This window comes from Doryrhamphus excisus, unplaced genomic scaffold (assembly GCF_037039965.1).
Source record: "Doryrhamphus excisus strain RoL-2023G ecotype Guam unplaced genomic scaffold, RoL_Dexc_Guam_v1.1 HiC_scaffold_24, whole genome shotgun sequence".
Lineage (NCBI taxonomy): Eukaryota > Metazoa > Chordata > Actinopteri > Syngnathiformes > Syngnathidae > Doryrhamphus > Doryrhamphus excisus.
The window spans coordinates 6,467,956-6,488,467 of NW_027621862.1; the positions used below are offsets into that span (position 1 = coordinate 6,467,956).

The 20,512-nt window shown below is 51.0% G+C and overlaps 15 non-coding genes across 15 annotated transcripts; 13 read left to right on the top strand and 2 right to left on the bottom strand.

Moving 5' to 3' along the window:
* Positions 1–471: 471 nt before the first annotated feature.
* On the top strand, positions 472–545 carry trnan-guu (transfer RNA asparagine (anticodon GUU)). Its single transcript has one exon. It is a non-coding gene; the product is annotated as a tRNA-Asn (tRNA).
* Positions 546–1,073: 528 nt separating this feature from the next.
* Positions 1,074–1,155, top strand: trnas-uga (transfer RNA serine (anticodon UGA)). The gene has a single exon. It is a non-coding gene; the product is annotated as a tRNA-Ser (tRNA).
* A 1,130-nt stretch (positions 1,156–2,285) lies between these two features.
* trnag-gcc (transfer RNA glycine (anticodon GCC)) lies at positions 2,286–2,356 on the top strand. The gene has a single exon. It is a non-coding gene; the product is annotated as a tRNA-Gly (tRNA).
* Positions 2,357–2,698: 342 nt separating this feature from the next.
* trnat-agu (transfer RNA threonine (anticodon AGU)) lies at positions 2,699–2,772 on the top strand. The gene has a single exon. It is a non-coding gene; the product is annotated as a tRNA-Thr (tRNA).
* A 630-nt stretch (positions 2,773–3,402) lies between these two features.
* On the top strand, positions 3,403–3,475 carry trnaa-ugc (transfer RNA alanine (anticodon UGC)). Its single transcript has one exon. It is a non-coding gene; the product is annotated as a tRNA-Ala (tRNA).
* A 948-nt stretch (positions 3,476–4,423) lies between these two features.
* Positions 4,424–4,496, bottom strand: trnak-uuu (transfer RNA lysine (anticodon UUU)). Its single transcript has one exon. It is a non-coding gene; the product is annotated as a tRNA-Lys (tRNA).
* Positions 4,497–4,993: 497 nt separating this feature from the next.
* Positions 4,994–5,067, top strand: trnan-guu (transfer RNA asparagine (anticodon GUU)). The gene has a single exon. It is a non-coding gene; the product is annotated as a tRNA-Asn (tRNA).
* Positions 5,068–5,601: 534 nt separating this feature from the next.
* trnas-uga (transfer RNA serine (anticodon UGA)) lies at positions 5,602–5,683 on the top strand. Its single transcript has one exon. It is a non-coding gene; the product is annotated as a tRNA-Ser (tRNA).
* A 1,130-nt stretch (positions 5,684–6,813) lies between these two features.
* On the top strand, positions 6,814–6,884 carry trnag-gcc (transfer RNA glycine (anticodon GCC)). The gene has a single exon. It is a non-coding gene; the product is annotated as a tRNA-Gly (tRNA).
* Positions 6,885–7,226: 342 nt separating this feature from the next.
* On the top strand, positions 7,227–7,300 carry trnat-agu (transfer RNA threonine (anticodon AGU)). Its single transcript has one exon. It is a non-coding gene; the product is annotated as a tRNA-Thr (tRNA).
* A 630-nt stretch (positions 7,301–7,930) lies between these two features.
* trnaa-ugc (transfer RNA alanine (anticodon UGC)) lies at positions 7,931–8,003 on the top strand. The gene has a single exon. It is a non-coding gene; the product is annotated as a tRNA-Ala (tRNA).
* Positions 8,004–8,951: 948 nt separating this feature from the next.
* On the bottom strand, positions 8,952–9,024 carry trnak-uuu (transfer RNA lysine (anticodon UUU)). Its single transcript has one exon. It is a non-coding gene; the product is annotated as a tRNA-Lys (tRNA).
* Positions 9,025–9,521: 497 nt separating this feature from the next.
* Positions 9,522–9,595, top strand: trnan-guu (transfer RNA asparagine (anticodon GUU)). Its single transcript has one exon. It is a non-coding gene; the product is annotated as a tRNA-Asn (tRNA).
* Positions 9,596–11,333: 1,738 nt separating this feature from the next.
* On the top strand, positions 11,334–11,404 carry trnag-gcc (transfer RNA glycine (anticodon GCC)). Its single transcript has one exon. It is a non-coding gene; the product is annotated as a tRNA-Gly (tRNA).
* A 975-nt stretch (positions 11,405–12,379) lies between these two features.
* trnan-guu (transfer RNA asparagine (anticodon GUU)) lies at positions 12,380–12,453 on the top strand. Its single transcript has one exon. It is a non-coding gene; the product is annotated as a tRNA-Asn (tRNA).
* Positions 12,454–20,512: the final 8,059 nt, after the last annotated feature.

A 20,512-nucleotide genomic window follows, 5' to 3' on the forward strand; every position in this document is an offset into this window, starting at 1 on the left:
GGTCAAATCTTCTGGCATACTGTACTTGACCTAGCAGAGAGGAGAGCTTCTTCTCTGGCTCTCAACAAAAGCGGTCGCATCTTTCCCCTCTCCTCCCTATCCCTTATCTTCCCTGCTTTGTTGTCCCCTGTCCATCCTGTCGATGGAGTTTGACTTGATTCTTTGTCACGCAGTCTGAAATTGGCAAACTGAGAAATTCTGCTTGAGTGACCAATGCAGTCTGTCCATTTTAATACATTTCGCCTCAACTCATGTTGAAAAAGGACAGAGCCATTTCCGTGAGAGCACAAGACCCCTGGATTGTACCCAAAAATACTTTGCGTTCATCAAAGAGTAAAGCTGGTGTCCTGGTTTGCAATGTTGTTTGATTGTTACACCAGAAGGTGCGAGTCACATCCAAAACAAAGGGCATGCTGGAAGCATAGCATGCGTTAGTATGGCTTCAACTGAACAGAAGTTGGCAGGGTGTGAGTCTCTGTGGCGCAATCGGTCAGCGCGCTCGGCTGTTAACCGGGAGGCTGGTGGTTCGAGCCCACCCAGGGACGTTCTCTGGGTGCGTCAGTGTTTATTCATGTTTGCGCTCCACTCTTGCACAGCACTTGTGTGGTTCCCAATTGGCAAACTGTGTGTCAATGCGCCCTACAAAGACAATACCCTTGTGTATTTGGACATTTGCAGGTTTAAGAAATCAGACCACATTAGCCAAATATCTTCTGGACAAAAGAGTGGTCAGACAAGACTAAGTTTGAGCCAGTCAACTGAACATTAGCCTTTTGATCTGAGTGTCCGGGATTCAAGTCCCTGTTCAGGTGACCAGTGATAGGGTCTGAGGTCCACTTGCAAACGCCTCCTTTTTGCCCACAAAATACAAGGGCAACAGGACAATCCCTTGGTACTTTATGGAAACGATGTGAGGTGCCTGGCTTTTAACTAGAAGTGGAAATACTTGTGTAGCCCTCACACAAACCATGTGTCTTCCTCCCATGCACATGTTGCCAGCTGATCCTTGACATCAGCAACATTTTGGTTCTAGGACAATGGGGTCACCTGCCCCCATTGGTCTTTTCCAAGCAGTCACGGTGGCCGAGAGGTTAAGGCGTTGGACTTGAAATCCAATGGGGTTTCCCCGCACAGGTTCGAATCCTGTCTGTGACGCTTTGGTTGGGCATTTGTTGCCCCCATGCTGTTTACCTTGTGGTGGAGTACTGTTGGTTATGAGGGCTGGGTGTTGTCCTTTCCCGGCCCGCGTTCTCTACAATGGTGGTCTAAATTTTGGGTAGAGGATAATGGGGTCCACTGTCCCCATTGATCTGCTTCTTGCAGTCTCGGTGGCCGAGAGGTTTGTTGCCACTCTGCTTTTGACATGCTGTTTTCAGCGGCCTTGTCGAGGGTGTTTCACAGGTGGGTGGTGTGATGTTGGATATGGGGGCAAGTGGGTTGTCGCCGTTTTGTTGAACCCATGACCTTGGCGTTATTAGCACCACACGCTGACCAACTGAGCTAACCGGGATAGTGGCAGAGAGCTGCTGGAATGACAAGGCGCTACGAAACGCGTATCGGGCGGAGCCGCTCCGACCCACACGTCGGCTCCAAATCCCACCTCCCGGGGCTCTTCCGGCACCACTCCTCCCTCCCTGCTCCAGCAGTGGAGCGCCGTCTGACGACGTCGGGAGTGTCGTCCCCATGCAACTGGGAGCCAGTCGCCTTTCGTCAGCGGAGAGTAGTCACCGTCTACGCCTGTGGCTGTGCCTGTACTGTGGGAGTCCTACACACAATTTCCCGCGGTCCAGTTCGCCCAGCACGCCAATGCTCTTCCTCCACCAGGGATATTCCCCAGCTGCTGGCACTGCCCGCTCCAACCACACCGGCTGCGTCATCCGCTTTGGTGGGCCGACTTCAGGTGGAAGGTACGATATCCTGGGCGGGGGAAGCTTCTCCTACCACAGCATTAATTGACTCTGGGGCGGACGAGAACTTCATTGATAGCGGACTGGTCAGTTCTCTTAACATTCCTACTGTTGAGCTTGTCCCCCACAAGAATGTCTGCTCGCTAGATGAACATCACCTGGCATGCATTGCGCATCAGACGTGCACCATATCCTTGGTCGGGTAACCACCACAAGGTCACAAATTTTTTTCTTATGCCCTCTCGCTCAGCTCTGTTAGTACTCGGCCTCCCCTGGCATCCTGTGCGTGTGTTGTGATGTTTTGTCATTTAGCGCCACTTTGCAGAGGCACATCCACTCGACAATTTAATTTGTTCTCCGACAGTGTTTCCCAACGTGGCATTGGTGGTTCAGTGGTAGAATTCTCGCTTGCCAAGCGGGAGGCCCGGGTCCGATTCCCGGCCAATGCAGTATATCTCAGCTTATACCTTTCTTTAGAGCTCATGTTGAAAAAGTACAAAGGCTCTTTTCCTGCGAAAGGGCAGAATTCAGAATGACACCTGAAACGTAACAGGACCGGACCACCCGAGAGTTAAGGTGGACAGCACTTATTGAAACCTTACTGCAGTCATGCTGTTGTAGTCTCTGTCACGCAATTGGTCGCACGTTTGGCTGTTAACTGAGAGGTTGGTGGTTCGAGCCCACCCAGGGACTCTCAATCCACACATGTGTATGATTTTGGACTCCCTCCCTTGTATGAACATTTTTCCCCATTGGCGAACTGTTTTTGTGTTGGTGCCAGATGCACTGCTGGCACTGTGGCTAAGCTGGTCAAAGTGCCTGTCTAGTAAACAGGAGATCCTGGGTTCAAATCCCAGCAGTGCCTTGGGTGCTTGGTCAGTGAAACTTTGGCAGCTGATTTCTGAACCATGTACTTCTTTTTGTCACTTGCCCTTCAAGAATGAATTGACGTGGCATCCACAGCTGACATGATTGTTGTGGATCCCATTACGCCAGAAGGTGCTTGAATCCAAAGAGTATGACATTGTGATGTGTTGTCATTCAGCGCCACTTTGCAGAGGCTCATCCACTTGACAGTTGATTTTTTTTTCTCTTACAGTGTGTCCCCACGTGGCATTGGTGGTTCACATTTGCTGCCAGCTAATCAGGGTGCGACACAGACGTCAGACAAGCAAAGAGACTCGCCTGCCACGCGGGCATGATTACCATTACCATTACCATCTATCAGGGATGGCAACTGAATTAAGAATCAATGCCAGAAACCTGCCACAGGATTTCAGATGATGTTTTGATGCAGACTGGTCATGATGCCTCTGAAGTTCACCAAAGCAGACCTGACTAAAGGTGACTACACTTCCAAAGTTCCCAGTGATGACTGAACCTCTCGCTCCTTGTGTTCCCCGAGAAACTCGGTCAGCTGCGGAATTGACGTACTCCAGCAAAGGAACCAAAATAGTTATGAGACTGAACCTTCTCTGTCAACGTTGTGATGGCAGGGGAATTAGCTCAAATGGTAGAGTGCTCGCTTTGCATGCGAGAGGGAGCGGGATCGATGCCCGCATTCTCCAAGAAGTCAAGTGCTTTTTTGTAGAAGAGATGTTGGGATCGGAAATTAGTCCAGGATCTGTCCCTCAGCATCAGACAAATACCCCAAACCTAATCCTGGCTACGTTCTCTCGACTAGTCTCTTGTCATGTAATAGTGAAGAAACCCAGTCCTTGATTTATTGTTCCCAAGTACCAAACACTAATCTGAGCCCCAATTTCTATGCCAAATACAGTATTGGTCTAACCCTAAACCCAGTCCACACTCCCTTCTCCAGTTGAGCACCTTATCTTCTTGTGTAGTACTTACCAGAAACTCAAGTCTATCATTTATTGACGGGTTTTATTCGTATTTATGTCATCAGTCGCTTCAGAATGACAGCAGTTGGCAGATAGTGCTTATGAATGAGCCTAACCGTTCGACCGAGGACCAAGACAAATCCCATCTCCACTCAAAACCTGTCCAAATGTCAGTTACCTGACTGGGAGCAGCAATATCTTTTTATTAATAAAATAAATTTGATTAGAGATCAGATGATAGATGTTGATGGTAGACTGTCAGATAAAGAACAATATTGTGTAGGATAAACTGTGTAGTTTTCAATTTAAGAGGATAAGTGTAGATGAGGTAGGAAAACTGTTGCATTCCATTAAAAGCGATGAGCCATGTGGTATTGATAATTTGGATGGTAGGTTACTGAGGGCGGCAGCAAAGTTGATTCAGGAGCCCATATGCCATATCTTCAATTTAATTATTGACAATGGCGTTTATCCACAGTCCTGGAAGATCGCAAAGGTGCTAGGTCGAAAAGGTTTACTTAAACAAGTTACTCCTTGTGTGCACGGCCATCTCCTTGGCCTTCTCGGTGTTGAGGATGAAGGAGCAGAAATCTTCTGGCGTACTGTACTTGACCACAGAAGGAGGATAAAGGAAGTAGGTGTAACATTTCAGGGAAGGGGCCTCCCTTCACCCGCCTGAACAGGGACTTGAACCCTGGACCCTCAGATTAAAAGTCTGATACTCTACCAACTGAGCTATCCAGGCCTTTGTTGAATGAGGACAACTCACGAGGTCAAATCTTCTGGCATACTGTACTTGACCTTGCAGAGAGGAGAGCTTCTTCTCTGGCTCTCAACAAAAGCGGTCACATCTTTCCCCTCTCCTCCCTATCCCTTATCTTCCCTGCTTTGTTGTCCCCTGTCCATCCTGTCGATGGAGTTTGACTTGATTCTTTGTCACGCAGTCTGAAATTGGCAAACTGAGAAATTCTGCTTGAGTGACCAATGCAGTCTGTCCATTTTAATACATTTCGCCTCAACTCATGTTGAAAAAGGACAGAGCCATTTCCGTGAGAGCACAAGACCCCTGGATTGTACCCAAAAATACTTTGCGTTCATCAAAGAGTAAAGCTGGTGTCCTGGTTTGCAATGTTGTTTGATTGTTACACCAGAAGGTGCGAGTCACATCCAAAACAAAGGGCATGCTGGAAGCATAGCATGCGTTAGTATGGCTTCAACTGAACAGAAGTTGGCAGGGTGTGAGTCTCTGTGGCGCAATCGGTCAGCGCGCTCGGCTGTTAACCGGGAGGCTGGTGGTTCGAGCCCACCCAGGGACGTTCTCTGAGTGCATCAGTGTCAGTGTTCATTCATGTTTGCGCTCCACTCTTGCACAGCACTTGTGTGGTTCCCAATTGGCAAACTGTGTGTCAATGCGCCCTACAAAGACAATACCCTTGTGTATTTGGACATTTGCAGGTTTAAGAAATCAGACCACATTAGCCAAATATCTTCTGGACAAAAGAGTGGTCAGACAAGACTAAGTTTGAGCCAGTCAACTGAACATTAGCCTTTTGATCTGAGTGTCCGGGATTCAAGTCCCTGTTCAGGTGACCAGTGATAGGGTCTGAGGTCCACTTGCAAACGCCTCCTTTTTGCCCACAAAATACAAGGGCAACAGGACAATCCCTTGGTACTTTATGGAAACGATGTGAGGTGCCTGGCTTTTAACTAGAAGTGGAAATACTTGTGTAGCCCTCACACAAACCATGTGTCTTCCTCCCATGCACATGTTGCCAGCTGATCCTTGACATCAGCAACATTTTGGTTCTAGGACAATGGGGTCACCTGCCCCCATTGGTCTTTGCCAAGCAGTCACGGTGGCCGAGAGGTTAAGGCGTTGGACTTGAAATCCAATGGGGTTTCCCCGCACAGGTTCGAATCCTGTCTGTGACGCTTTGGTTGGGCATTTGTTGCCGCCATGCTGTTTACCTTGTGGTGGAGTACTGTTGGTTATGAGGGCTGGGTGTTGTCCTTTCCCGGCCCGCGTTCTCTACAATGGTGGTCTAAATTTTGGGTAGAGGATAATGGGGTCCACTGTCCCCATTGATCTGCTTCTTGCAGCCTCGGTGGCCGAGAGGTTTGTTGCCACTCTGCTTTTGACATGCTGTTTTCAGCGGCCTTGTCGAGGGTGTTTCACAGGTGGGTGGTGTGATGTTGGATATGGGGGCAAGTGGGTTGTCGCCGTTTTGTTGAACCCATGACCTTGGCGTTATTAGCACCACACGCTGACCAACTGAGCTAACCGGGATAGTGGCAGAGAGCTGCTGGAATGACAAGGCGCTACGAAACGCGTATCGGGCGGAGCCGCTCCGACCCACACGTCGGCTCCAAATCCCACCTCCCGGGGCTCTTCCGGCACCACTCCTCCCTCCCTGCTCCAGCAGTGGAGCGCCGTCTGACGACGTCGGGAGTGTCGTCCCCATGCAACTGGGAGCCAGTCGCCTTTCGTCAGCGGAGAGTAGTCACCGTCTACGCCTGTGGCTGTGCCTGTACTGTGGGAGTCCTACACACAATTTCCCGCGGTCCAGTTCGCCCAGCACGCCAATGCTCTTCCTCCACCAGGGATATTCCCCAGCTGCTGGCACTGCCCGCTCCAACCACACCGGCTGCGTCATCCGCTTTGGTGGGCCGACTTCAGGTGGAAGGTACGATATCCTGGGCGGGGGAAGCTTCTCCTACCACAGCATTAATTGACTCTGGGGCGGACGAGAACTTCATTGATAGCGGACTGGTCAGTTCTCTTAACATTCCTACTGTTGAGCTTGTCCCCCACAAGAATGTCTGCTCGCTAGATGAACATCACCTGGCATGCATTGCGCATCAGACGTGCACCATATCCTTGGTCGGGTAACCACCACAAGGTCACAAATTTTTTTCTTATGCCCTCTCGCTCAGCTCTGTTAGTACTCGGCCTCCCCTGGCATCCTGTGCGTGTGTTGTGATGTTTTGTCATTTAGCGCCACTTTGCAGAGGCACATCCACTCGACAATTTAATTTGTTCTCCGACAGTGTTTCCCAACGTGGCATTGGTGGTTCAGTGGTAGAATTCTCGCTTGCCAAGCGGGAGGCCCGGGTCCGATTCCCGGCCAATGCAGTATATCTCAGCTTATACCTTTCTTTAGAGCTCATGTTGAAAAAGTACAAAGGCTCTTTTCCTGCGAAAGGGCAGAATTCAGAATGACACCTGAAACGTAACAGGACCGGACCACCCGAGAGTTAAGGTGGACAGCACTTATTGAAACCTTACTGCAGTCATGCTGTTGTAGTCTCTGTCACGCAATTGGTCGCACGTTTGGCTGTTAACTGAGAGGTTGGTGGTTCGAGCCCACCCAGGGACTCTCAATCCACACATGTGTATGATTTTGGACTCCCTCCCTTGTATGAACATTTTTCCCCATTGGCGAACTGTTTTTGTGTTGGTGCCAGATGCACTGCTGGCACTGTGGCTAAGCTGGTCAAAGTGCCTGTCTAGTAAACAGGAGATCCTGGGTTCAAATCCCAGCAGTGCCTTGGGTGCTTGGTCAGTGAAACTTTGGCAGCTGATTTCTGAACCATGTACTTCTTTTTGTCACTTGCCCTTCAAGAATGAATTGACGTGGCATCCACAGCTGACATGATTGTTGTGGATCCCATTACGCCAGAAGGTGCTTGAATCCAAAGAGTATGACATTGTGATGTGTTGTCATTCAGCGCCACTTTGCAGAGGCTCATCCACTTGACAGTTGATTTTTTTTTCTCTTACAGTGTGTCCCCACGTGGCATTGGTGGTTCACATTTGCTGCCAGCTAATCAGGGTGCGACACAGACGTCAGACAAGCAAAGAGACTCGCCTGCCACGCGGGCATGATTACCATTACCATTACCATCTATCAGGGATGGCAACTGAATTAAGAATCAATGCCAGAAACCTGCCACAGGATTTCAGATGATGTTTTGATGCAGACTGGTCATGATGCCTCTGAAGTTCACCAAAGCAGACCTGACTAAAGGTGACTACACTTCCAAAGTTCCCAGTGATGACTGAACCTCTCGCTCCTTGTGTTCCCCGAGAAACTCGGTCAGCTGCGGAATTGACGTACTCCAGCAAAGGAACCAAAATAGTTATGAGACTGAACCTTCTCTGTCAACGCTGTGATGGCAGGGGAATTAGCTCAAATGGTAGAGTGCTCGCTTTGCATGCGAGAGGGAGCGGGATCGATGCCCGCATTCTCCAAGAAGTCAAGTGCTTTTTTGTAGAAGAGATGTTGGGATCGGAAATTAGTCCAGGATCTGTCCCTCAGCATCAGACAAATACCCCAAACCTAATCCTGGCTACGTTCTCTCGACTAGTCTCTTGTCATGTAATAGTGAAGAAACCCAGTCCTTGATTTATTGTTCCCAAGTACCAAACACTAATCTGAGCCCCAATTTCTATGCCAAATACAGTATTGGTCTAACCCTAAACCCAGTCCACACTCCCTTCTCCAGTTGAGCACCTTATCTTCTTGTGTAGTACTTACCAGAAACTCAAGTCTATCATTTATTGACGGGTTTTATTCGTATTTATGTTGTCAGTCGCTTCAGAATGACAGCAGTTGGCAGATAGTGCTTATGAATGAGCCTAACCGTTCGACCGAGGACCAAGACAAATCCCATCTCCACTCAAAACCTGTCCAAATGTCAGTTACCTGACTGGGAGCAGCAATATCTTTTTATTAATAAAATAAATTTGATTAGAGATCAGATGATAGATGTTGATGGTAGACTGTCAGATAAAGAACAATATTGTGTAGGATAAACTGTGTAGTTTTCAATTTAAGAGGATAAGTGTAGATGAGGTAGGAAAACTGTTGCATTCCATTAAAAGCGATGAGCCATGTGGTATTGATAATTTGGATGGTAGGTTACTGAGGGCGGCAGCAAAGTTGATTCAGGAGCCCATATGCCATATCTTCAATTTAATTATTGACAATGGCGTTTATCCACAGTCCTGGAAGATCGCAAAGGTGCTAGGTCGAAAAGGTTTACTTAAACAAGTTACTCCTTGTGTGCACGGCCATCTCCTTGGCCTTCTCGGTGTTGAGGATGAAGGAGCAGAAATCTTCTGGCGTACTGTACTTGACCACAGAAGGAGGATAAAGGAAGTAGGTGTAACATTTCAGGGAAGGGGCCTCCCTTCACCCGCCTGAACAGGGACTTGAACCCTGGACCCTCAGATTAAAAGTCTGATACTCTACCAACTGAGCTATCCAGGCCTTTGTTGAATGAGGACAACTCACGAGGTCAAATCTTCTGGCATACTGTACTTGACCTTGCAGAGAGGAGAGCTTCTTCTCTGGCTCTCAACAAAAGCGGTCGCATCTTTCCCCTCTCCTCCCTATCCCTTATCTTCCCTGCTTTGTTGTCCCCTGTCCATCCTGTCGATGGAGTTTGACTTGATTCTTTGTCACGCAGTCTGAAATTGGCAAACTGAGAAATTCTGCTTGAGTGACCAATGCAGTCTGTCCATTTTAATACATTTCGCCTCAACTCATGTTGAAAAAGGACAGAGCCATTTCCGTGAGAGCACAAGACCCCTGGATTGTACCCAAAAATACTTTGCGTTCATCAAAGAGTAAAGCTGGTGTCCTGGTTTGCAATGTTGTTTGATTGTTACACCAGAAGGTGCAAGTCACATCCAAAACAAAGGGCATGCTGGAAGCATAGCATGCGTTAGTATGGCTTCAACTGAACAGAAGTTGGCAGGGTGTGAGTCTCTGTGGCGCAATCGGTCAGCGCGCTCGGCTGTTAACCGGGAGGCTGGTGGTTCGAGCCCACCCAGGGACGTTCTCTGGGTGCGTCAGTGTTTATTCATGTTTGCGCTCCACTCTTGCACAGCACTTGTGTGGTTCCCAATTGGCAAACTGTGTGTCAATGCGCCCTACAAAGACAATGCCCTTGTGTATTTGGACATTTGCAGGTTTAAGAAATCAGACCACATTAGCCAAATATCTTCTGGACAAAAGAGTGGTCAGACAAGACTAAGTTTGAGCCAGTCAACTGAACATTAGACTTTCCGGGATTCAAGTCCCTGTTCAGGTGACCAGTGATAGGGTCTGAGGTCCACTTGCAAACGCCTCCTTTTTGCCCACAAAATACAAGGGCAACAGGACAATCCCTTGGTACTTTATGGAAACGATGTGAGGTGCCTGGCTTTTAACTAGAAGTGGAAAGACTTGTGTAGCCCCTCACACAAACCATGTGTCTTCCTCCCATGCACATGTTGCCAGCTGATCCTTGACATCAGCAACATTTTGGTTCTAGGGCAATGGGGTCACCTGCCCCCATTGGTCTTTTCCAAGCAGTCACGGTGGCCGAGAGGTTAAGGCGTTGGACTTGAAATCCAATGGGGTTGTGACGCTTTGGTTGGCCATGCTGTTTACCTTGTGGTGGAGTACTGTTGGTTATGAGGGCTGGGGTGTTGTCCTTTCGCGGCCCGCGTTCTCTACAATGGTGGTCTAAATTTTGGGTAGAGGATAATGGGGTCCACTGTCCCCATTGATCTGCTTCTTGCAGTCTCGGTGGCCGAGAGGTTTGTTGCCACTCTGCTTTTGACATGCTGTTTTCAGTGGCCTTGTCGAGGGTGTTTCACAGGTGGGTGGTGTGATGTTGGATATGGGGGCAAGTGGGTTGTCGCCGTTTTGTTGTTCCTGGAGCACATAAAGAAGAGTGGCCAGTACGAGGGGTTGAACCCATGACCTTGGCGTTATTAGCACCACACGCTGACCAACTGAGCTAACCGGGATAGCGGCAGAGAGCTGCTGGAATGACAAGGCGCTACGAAACGCGTATCGGGCGGAGCCGCTCCGACCCACACGTCGGCTCCAAATCCCACCTCCCGGGGCTCTTCCGGCACCACTCCTCCCTCCCTGCTCCAGCAGTGGAGCGCCGTCTGACGACGTCGGGAGTGTCGTCCCCATGCAACTGGGAGCCAGTCGCCTTTCGTCAGCGGAGAGGAGTCACCGTCTACGCCTGTGGCTGTGCCTGTACTGTGGGAGTCCTACACACAATTTCCCGCGGTCCAGTTCGCCCAGCACGCCAATGCTCTTCCTCCACCAGGGATATTCCCCAGCTGCTGGCACTGCCCGCTCCAACCACACCGGCTGCGTCATCCGCTTTGGTGGGCCGACTTCAGGTGGAAGGTACGATATCCTGGGCGGGGGAAGCTTCTCCTACCACAGCATTAATTGACTCTGGGGCGGACGAGAACTTCATTGATAGCGGACTGGTCAGTTCTCTTAACATTCCTACAGTTGAGCTTGTCCCCCACAAGAATGTCTGCTCGCTAGATGAACATCATCTGGCATGCATTGCGCATCAGACGTGCACCATATCCTTGGTGCTGTCGGGTAACCACCACAAGGTCACAAATTTTTTTCTTATGCCCTCTCGCTCAGCTCTGTTAGTACTCGGCCTCCCCTGGCATCCTGTGCGTGTGTTGTGATGTTTTGTCATTTTGCGCCACTTTGCAGAGGCACATCCACTCGACAATTTAATTTGTTCTCCGACAGTGTTTTCCAACGTGGCATTGGTGGTTCAGTGGTAGAATTCTCGCTTGCCAAGCGGGAGGCCCGGGTCCGATTCCCGGCCAATGCAGTATATCTCAGCTTATACCTTTCTTTAGAGCTCATGTTGAAAAAGTACAAAGGCTCTTTTCCTGCGAAAGGGCAGAATTCAGAATGACACCTGAAACGTAACAGACCGGACCACCCGAGAGTTAAGGTGGACAGCAATTATTGAAACCTTACTGCAGTCATGCTGTTGTAGTCTCTGTCACGCAATTGGTCAGCACGTTTGGCTGTTAACTGAGAGGTTGGTGGTTCGATAATTTAATTTAATAATTTAATTATTGACAATGGCGTTTATCCACAGTCCTGGAAGATCGCAAAGGTGCTAGGTCGAAAAGGTTTACTTAAACAAGTTACTCCTTGTGTGCACGGCCATCTCCTTGGCCTTCTCGGTGTTGAGGATGAAGGAGCAGAAATCTTCTGGCGTACTGTACTTGACCACAGAAGGAGGTGTAACATTTCAGGGAAGGGGCCTCCCTTCACCTGCCTGAACAAGGACTTGAACCCTGGACCCTCAGATTAAAAGTCACAAGGTCAAATCTTCTGGCATACTGTACTTGACCTTGCAGAGAGGAGAGCTTCTTCTCTGGCTCTCAACAAAAGCGGTCGCATCTTTCCCCTCTCCTCCCTATCCCTTATCTTCCCTGCTTTGTTGTCCCCTGTCCATCCTGTCGATGGAGTTTGACTTGATTCTTTGTCACGCAGTCTGAAATTGGCAAACTGAGAAATTCTGCTTGAGTGACCAATGCAGTCTGTCCATTTTAATACATTTCGTCTCAACTCATGTTGAAAAAGGACAGAGCCATTTCCGTGAGAGCACAAGACCCCTGGATTGTACCCAAAAATACTTTGCGTTCATCAAAGAGTAAAGCTGGTGTCCTGGTTTGCAATGTTGTTTGATTGTTACACCAGAAGGTGCGAGTCACATCCAAAACAAAGGGCATGCTGGAAGCATAGCATGCGTTAGTATGGCTTCAACTGAACAGAAGTTGGCAGGGTGTGAGTCTCTGTGGCGCAATCGGTCAGCGCGCTCTGCTGTTAACCGGGAGGCTGGTGGTTCGAGCCCACCCAGGGACGTTCTCTGAGTGCATCAGTGTCAGTGTTCATTCATGTTTGCGCTCCACTCTTGCACAGCGCTTGTGTGGTTCCCAATTGGCAAACTGTGTGTCAATGCGCCCTACAAAGACAATACCCTTGTGTATTTGGACATTTGCAGGTTTAAGAAATCAGACCACATTAGCCAAATATCTTCTGGACAAAAGAGTGGTCAGACAAGACTAAGTTTGAGCCAGTCAACTGAACATTAGACTTTTGATCTGAGTGTCCGGGATTCAAGTCCCTGTTCAGGTGACCAGTGATAGGGTCTGAGGTCCACTTGCAAACGCCTCCTTTTTGCCCACAAAATACAAGGGCAACAGGACAATCCCTTGGTACTTTATGGAAACGATGTGAGGTGCCTGGCTTTTAACTAGAAGTGGAAAGACTTGTGTAGCCCCTCACACAAACCATGTGTCTTCCTCCCATGCACATGTTGCCAGCTGATCCTTGACATCAGCAACATTTTGGTTCTAGGACAATGGGGTCACCTGCCCCCATTGGTCTTTTCCAAGCAGTCACGGTGGCCGAGAGGTTAAGGCGTTGGACTTGAAATCCAATGGGGTTGTGACGCTTTGGTTGGCCATGCTGTTTACCTTGTGGTGGAGTACTGTTGGTTATGAGGGCTGGGGTGTTGTCCTTTCGCGGCCCGCGTTCTCTACAATGGTGGTCTAAATTTTGGGTAGAGGATAATGGGGTCGAAGGAAGAGGTGAAGGAAGAGGCCCTTCCTTCACGCGAGCGGCCGTAACCCTTTAAACGGAGTAGTCAGGCAGGGAGGTGCGCCTGTTCCCCCATAACACGAGGGGGAAGTAAGGGTCTTGCATCCCCTGGGTAACTAGGGATTTAAACACGTGGCGCCCAACGTGGGGCTCGGTTTGACTGTTTAGTACAGAGGCCGAGCACCAGAAGAACCTGAGTGTGAGTTTAGAGGCGTTTTCTTCCCAAAGCGGTTGTGAGCTCCACTTACATTTTCGTGTTTAATACAACCCTGAGAACGGTGTGAGACAGTCGCTCTTTGAGGGAACAAGTCCCTGGAAAAGAACAATCCTGCCGGTGTGGCCAAGAAGGCAACGGCAGGAGGACAAGGACTGTGCCACACTAGGAGCTAGTGGAAGTCAAGAGGTCCGACCACCCCCGCCCGAGCGTCCAAGGAGACGCGCAGTCAGGGTGGTACGAAGGACCAAAGAGGAGTGTGCTTGCGGACGGTAGTAGGAACAGAGGAACCCAATGGTTTTCCTGGGGCTCATCGCATTCATTTATTGCCTGATCCAAGGACGCTTCCCATGATTCTTGAGTGAACACAGCTGAAGACAACGTTGGACGGAGCAAAGGAGCAACGTCAACGTAACCGTGTGAGCCACGGCTCATACGGAAGAAGAAGGGGAAAGCCAAAGTAAAGTGGCCGACCCAGAGTATCAGGCTGTCGCTGAACCCGAAGGCCCTCAGCTGATACGAGACCTCTGTCGTCTCTGGTTGTGTACAAGCGACAGGTCCAGAAGAAAAGAGGCGCGGAGAAAAACACCGCGTCGAGTAACCAGTTCGCTGCCCTCCCTCCCTAGCTCAGACCGGAACGAGAGGCTTGGGGGAGCAGCAACTCACCCCTACGACTACGGGAGATCGCTAGGCGTATCTCCGGGAGAAAAGATGACAGAAGGAGGCACGAGACCCAAGGTAAGGGTGTCGTCTCCTCATCTGGTGGGACAACACAATATACCAACGCAGATCCTCCTATGGGGTGGAGGACTACACCAATGGGCGGACCAGGTGCGACGGGAGTACGAAGGACTGAACCCGTCGACCGATCCGGGTGTGCTCTCAGCGCTGCTGGAGCATCAGATACTAACAGAAGGAAGAGCGTTTGCGCAAACCTTACGACCAAGCCCGGAGGGGGACCAGATGGTCATGGTGGTCAGCCACCCCAACAAGACACCAAGTAACGACAGCGAGACCCAACAGTGGCTGGCCTGGTGGAACGACTTGCTGACAACCTGGAAGGGAGGACCCATCACCCATCTGGTGAGCACCTCCGAGGGCTACGACGGCATAGTAAAGATGTTGGCTAAGGAAGTGAAGGTCCAGCCGGACCTGGTCAACATCAACACCAAAGCCATACCGAGACGCAAAGATCACCAGGAGACATTGCGGAAGTTAGGGGAATTGATGGCAGAGAAGAGGAGGAGATGGGAAGAGACCCAGGCGATTGGGGACCTCGAGGACCTCCACTGGTCAGACGATATGGAGGTCATGGATGCGCTACATCCCAGGCTCGAGCTACAAACCACCGAGGAAGCCGGACCATCCTTGGGGAAACCGCGAACACCGGTCCCAGGGCCGGAGGAGGAAAGCCGTCCCATATCACTCAGCAGTACCGAGGACCAGAAAGCCGACCCAGTTACATCCTGGACGTCCTGGACTCCCCTCCCTAGACCACATACCCCTGATCCGAGTCCAAAAGAAGAGACAGAGAAAAGAAAGCCGCCTGAACCGCCCCTATATGAGAGGATAGGCAGAGAACCGACAAGGCCGGTTCGAGCGGCAAGGGTAATGGACGCAGCAGGACCGACGGAAAGGACACCGCAAGGCCGGCCCGAGCTGGTGAAACACGCCGAGCCCGCACAACCTACTAGACCAAGCCTGATAGGCCCGGTGAGGGTGGATGTGCCCCACCGCACAAGGGACCATACCCCTAAGAGGCTGGATAAGACACCCAGAGAAGAGGACTCACACATGCCAGACCTGAGGCCTCTGCCCACGGGAGTCTTACCCTTGCTGCGGTATGGGGATAAAGCCTTGTACCAATATGTGGGGGACCTGAGGGACCTGACGGCGGATGCCTTGCTGATCTTTACCGACGACCAATACAAGCCCAGAAATAAGAAGTTTAAGTCCAACCTGAGAGACCTAATGGGAAGCGATTATCGTGATGAAGTGAAGCACGAATTACAGAAGAGGACAAGTCAAGGGTCAAGGATAAACCTGATGGCAACCAGTGGAGGCGTAAGCCGCTATTGGTTCACCTTGCACATCCCTATCAGGGAGTACGAAGGAAAGCATGACTTAGAAGGATACCAGAAAGAGATGGCAAAACGACTGGAGGAAGGGATACGAGGAGCCATTGACCGAGGAGCTCGGAGGCTTGTCATGTACATGGACGGCTTACGTTCTCACACCCTCACATGGCTGGAAGCCCGCCTGGCTGCTGAAGTGGCAGGACAGGTGTGCCTAGAACGGAGCCATCTACTACCAGCAGTAACAGAGCTCGTAGTAGCTTCCTCCCCAAAACAAAACGAGGAGAGGCTGTCTGCAGCTCTGGCTGGTTCAACCCAGACGACTCCTCAGAAGCAGTGGCCATCCGAAGCAGTGTCAACTCCGAAGCCTCGGCTAGAGAGGACCCCCGAGGGAGTCCCAGCGTGCAGTATTGACTCACTGGGCTCACAAAGGGGGACCAGGGGAGGCCCAAGGAGAGACATTAGCAGGAGTCCATCGCCCCCTCGCCCTCAGTCCAGTACGGTCAGGAGGGACCCTTTAGCCTCACGCCCAGGGAGCATCGTGGCGCACAGTCTCATTTCGTGGGAAGAGGAGCGGGATCTCGTCGAACCTGCACCCGCTGAACCCGGACGAGCAAGAGGAGCGGAAAGACAGGCTCCCGCCATGCTTCCTCGGGCCGAAGAAGAAGCAAGAGTAGACCCTACCGACCCAGCGGAGAATGAAGAAGACCCAAGAAACCACAGTCTACGATCTGAAGCCGAACCTGACGAACCCCCTCAGCATGCATTAAAGTCCGGGTTGTACAAGGGGCGGAAAGGTGCAGTACAGATACTTGACATCTACCGCGCATCTGAACGACTAGCCCGAGACGTGCAATGGGGGTACGTAGAGACAAGAGACGGGAGAAAAGCCTACGTGCCCGAAGCAGGACAAACGAACTACACCATCCCGCCGGTGTGGCAGCACAAGCTGAATCAGGAAACGGAGGTGGTGGTACGCACGACCTGGGGCGAGATGGCTAACTTCCTTATGACCCCGTCATATCATACCCTCGTGTGCTACCGAGACCTGACCAAGAACTTCCGAGAAGGCTTTGTAGCGGTGCTATACGACACAATGTTGAGACGGCTGAAGCAAACGGCCTACAATCAGTCCAAGAGGGATCTAACCATTTGCGACCTAGTGGACGACCAAGAAGACAGGGCAACGGTTGCGTTTATGCCCCGTCCTATTCCGGTCCCTCGTATGGCCGAAGTCGCGGTCCCCCTGAGAAGCGATGATGGGAAAGCGACAGGAGGCTACGAAGGCCTGATAACCCTGAAGAACCTAATAAGGCCCATAAGACAAGGGGAAGCGGTTGAAGCGTACCTAAAGGACACCTGGAAGGTCGTCAACTGCTGTGGCGCCAGCGAGGAGGCCAAGAAGACCTGGCTACAGTTTGTTACTACGGAAAAAGTAGGACAGGAGGAGACGGCTCAGGAAGTCTATGACCGATGGGTGATCAGCGAAGAGGATGATGAAGATTCCTTTGTTGAAGCGGCACGAGAGAAGCTGAGGCAAGGTCAAGCCTTGGCACCTATCTGGCATCAAATGCGATCAGTGGTGGGCCCTACCAGATATGTAGTAGCCCTACGAAAGGTGGTGAAAGGAGCAGAAAGCGAGCAGCTTTTTGTGACCTTGGAGGTTGATGCAAAGTTGGATGTCATTAACGCCACGGTGAGGAAGTGGGACCTGCTCAGGAAGCATTTCGCTGACAAGCGTAGGGCAAGGCAAGGGCTTAATGAACGCCGCTCAGATACCAGGACAAGTCAACCTCAGAGGCCTTCTGAGCCTAGCCAGCAAAGGCCGAGCAGCGGTCCTACGCCTATGCCAAGGCAGCAAAGACCTCCTCTAAAAAAGAATCCTGGAGGATTTGTATCAGCTGAAGAGTACAACAAAATGACACCAGAAGAAAGGACAGCCCTCCGTGAGTCCCGTAGAGCAGCGGGAGCCGGAGGGCCAAGCCAATGATGACCAACGAGGTGCGGGTCATACAGGCCAGTGTCTACCGTAGTGGGGACATGCTCTATACAGACGTAGAAGGCGTGCCCTACTTGGTGGACACAGGGGCTGAGGTGTCGATGACCCGCAGACGCCTCAAACCAAAAGGACACTTGGACGTCATGTTGGCAGATGGAACAGCCAAGCGGATGCCGTTTGGGATATGGAAAGGGCTAATATGGCTTATGGGCCCTAATAACTTAATAACCCTGAGGGACGTAGAAGACCTATACAAGAAGGGAACAAAAACCCGGTCCCTCAAAGAACGCTTGGGGAAACTACAAGCAAGAACCATCAAGCTCGGCTCCACACATGGGGTATGGTACAAGCCCGTGGACGTGGCCGCGGTGAAGGCGCAGCAGGTCCAGGACAGCGACCTTTCCCCTGCAGGGAAGCAGCGACTGGCCCAGATCTTGGAGGGGGCCGCGGTGGCCCATTTCAAGAACGATTGTGGGGATCTGGGACCCAAGTACGTACATACCATCGAGGGAGGAGTACATCCCCCGGTACGACAATACCCACTGAACCCAGGGGCAGTAACCGAGATGGATGTGATCGTCAACGAACTACTGACATTGGGCATACTGCGGGAAGAACCATACCCGATCACGAACAGCCCGATCCAGGCAGTAAAGAAGCCCGAGTCGGTAGGAGGCGGTTGGCGACCAGTCATCAACTTCAAGGCATTGAACCGGAGAACGGTGGCTAACCGAGCCAGCTTAATTAATCCCCAAGCATCCATAAAAACGTTGAGAGTAAAGAAATACAAGTCATGTATAGACCTGGCGAATGGCTTCTTCTCTTTGCGGATAGCCAAGACCTCGCAAGGAAAGACGGCCTTCACGCACAGAGGAAAGGCATACGTGTGGCAACGGTTACCGCAAGGGTATAAAAACTTGCCTAATGTGTTCCAGTCAGCGGTACTACAGGTGTTGGAGGGACTACCAGCCGCTGTGTACATTGATGATGTGTTCTTAGCAAGCGACACCGAGGAAGAACACCTAGACCTGTTGCAAGCAGTCATCAATAGGACCACGACGGCAGGTCTTAAACTCAACATCAAGAAGTGTCAGCTTGCCAGGTACCAAGTCGACTATCTGGGCTTCCAGGTAGCCGCGGACCTGGGGCTCTCCGATGGGTACAGGCAGAAGATCGAAAACATCATGCCTCCCACAACGGAGAACGAGCTACAAAAGATCTTGGGGCTGTGTAATTATGTCCGGGACCACGTGCCACACTACCAGAAATATGCCCGACCATTGTATGCCCGACTCAAGAAACCGATCGAAGGGCAGGCAATCAAAGGATGGCCGTGGACAGCCGAGGACCAGAACCACTTGGAAACATTGAAACAGGCCATCAAGGCAGCCGTAAGGCTGGAGCCCAGGAGTCTAACCGCCCGCTTGGTTGCGGAAGTAACCTGCGAAGAAGACGACGCAGTGGTGGCAGTCAAGAACGAAGGCGGGGGCCTGGTGACACTGTGGAGCTACACCTTATCGTCAGTGGAAAAGAAGTACCCGCAGGAAGAAAAAGAGCTAGCAGTGTTGGCCAAATACTGGGGTGCTTTGAAGGATTTGGCCCAAGGACAAGGAATCAAAGTAATCACACAGAGCAGTGTGCATAGGTTCCTGAGAAAAAACACACTTGAGAGCACCAAAGCAACCAACGTGAGATGGGGAAGGTGGGAAGACATCCTATTGGATCCAGACCTCGAAATGGGGCCAGCAACACCTTCAAAGAAACCCAAGGAACCCAGTCATGAAAAAGAGCAGACGTTCGCCTGGATCCTCTATACAGATGGGTCTAAAAAAGGGGACGACCGTCATGCCTACTGGGGTTTTATCCTGCACCAAGACGGTGACGAACGGGTACGCCGACGAGGGAAGACCGTTGGCAGTGCTCAAGCGGGAGAAGTCACAGCGGTCCTGGAAGGACTACTGGAGGCTACAGAAAAACACGTGAAACGGATACGAGTAGTAACCGACAGTTACTATTGTGCTCAAGCCCTCAAAGAAGATCTGGCCATATGGGAAGAAAATGGCTACGAGGGAGCAAAAGGAAAGCCGGTAGCACACAGCGAGCTATGGAAAAAGATAGCCGAGCTACGGCTGAACATGGACATAGACGTTGTCCACCAGAGAGCCCATACGAAGGAAGGGGCTCATTGGCAAGGGAACGATCAAGTGGATCGTTTCGTGCAAGAAAGACGGATCATAGTCGTAGGCGGTGAGAAGTGGGATGCGACGCCTAAGGGAAGGCTAGTCCCGCAGGAGTCCGTAGGGAAAGTGGTGCAGGCCGTACACGAAGCGCTTGGCCATGTAGGCCCACTACCCACACGGAAGGAGTTGGAGAAACAGGACCTTTGGATCACCAATAGAGCCATACGTGCTGCCCTGAAAAACTGTGAGGCCTGTGGACGATACAACGCAGGCCGCAGAGGACAACGAGCGGAAGGGTTAACTATCAAGAGCACAATCCCATGGGGCTCGGTGTGTATGGACATAGCCGGGCCTATGGGGGTGAAAGGTACGAAAGGAGAAAAGTATCTTATAGTGCTTGTGGACACTATGTCGGGACAAGTCGGATTGAAGGCGGTGAGAAGCGCCAACGCCAACAGCGTGTTGCGTACTTTGGAAGAAGGCTGTTTGTGGTTAGGCATACCAAAGGAATTGAGGACGGACAACGGAACGCCCTTCAAGAATGCTGTAATGGACAAATGGTGCCAGAAATGGGGAGTGGAACGAGTGTACTCGCCCCCGTACACACCCCAAGCGAACGGAGTCGCCGAGAGAACTATTGGCCTGATCAAGAATTGGTTAGGGAAGAACGCCAATGGAAAAGAGTGGAGCACTAAGGCTCTGGAAATAGCGGTGCAACTCAATGGAAGGTGGAGACAAGATAGACCCTCCCCCTCAGAAGAGTTAAACCAACGCCCCTTTGTGGCGTCAGACACAGGGCGTAGACAGATAAAAAAGGAAGAGCAGAAGGTTTCAGGCCCATTCTACGTTGGAC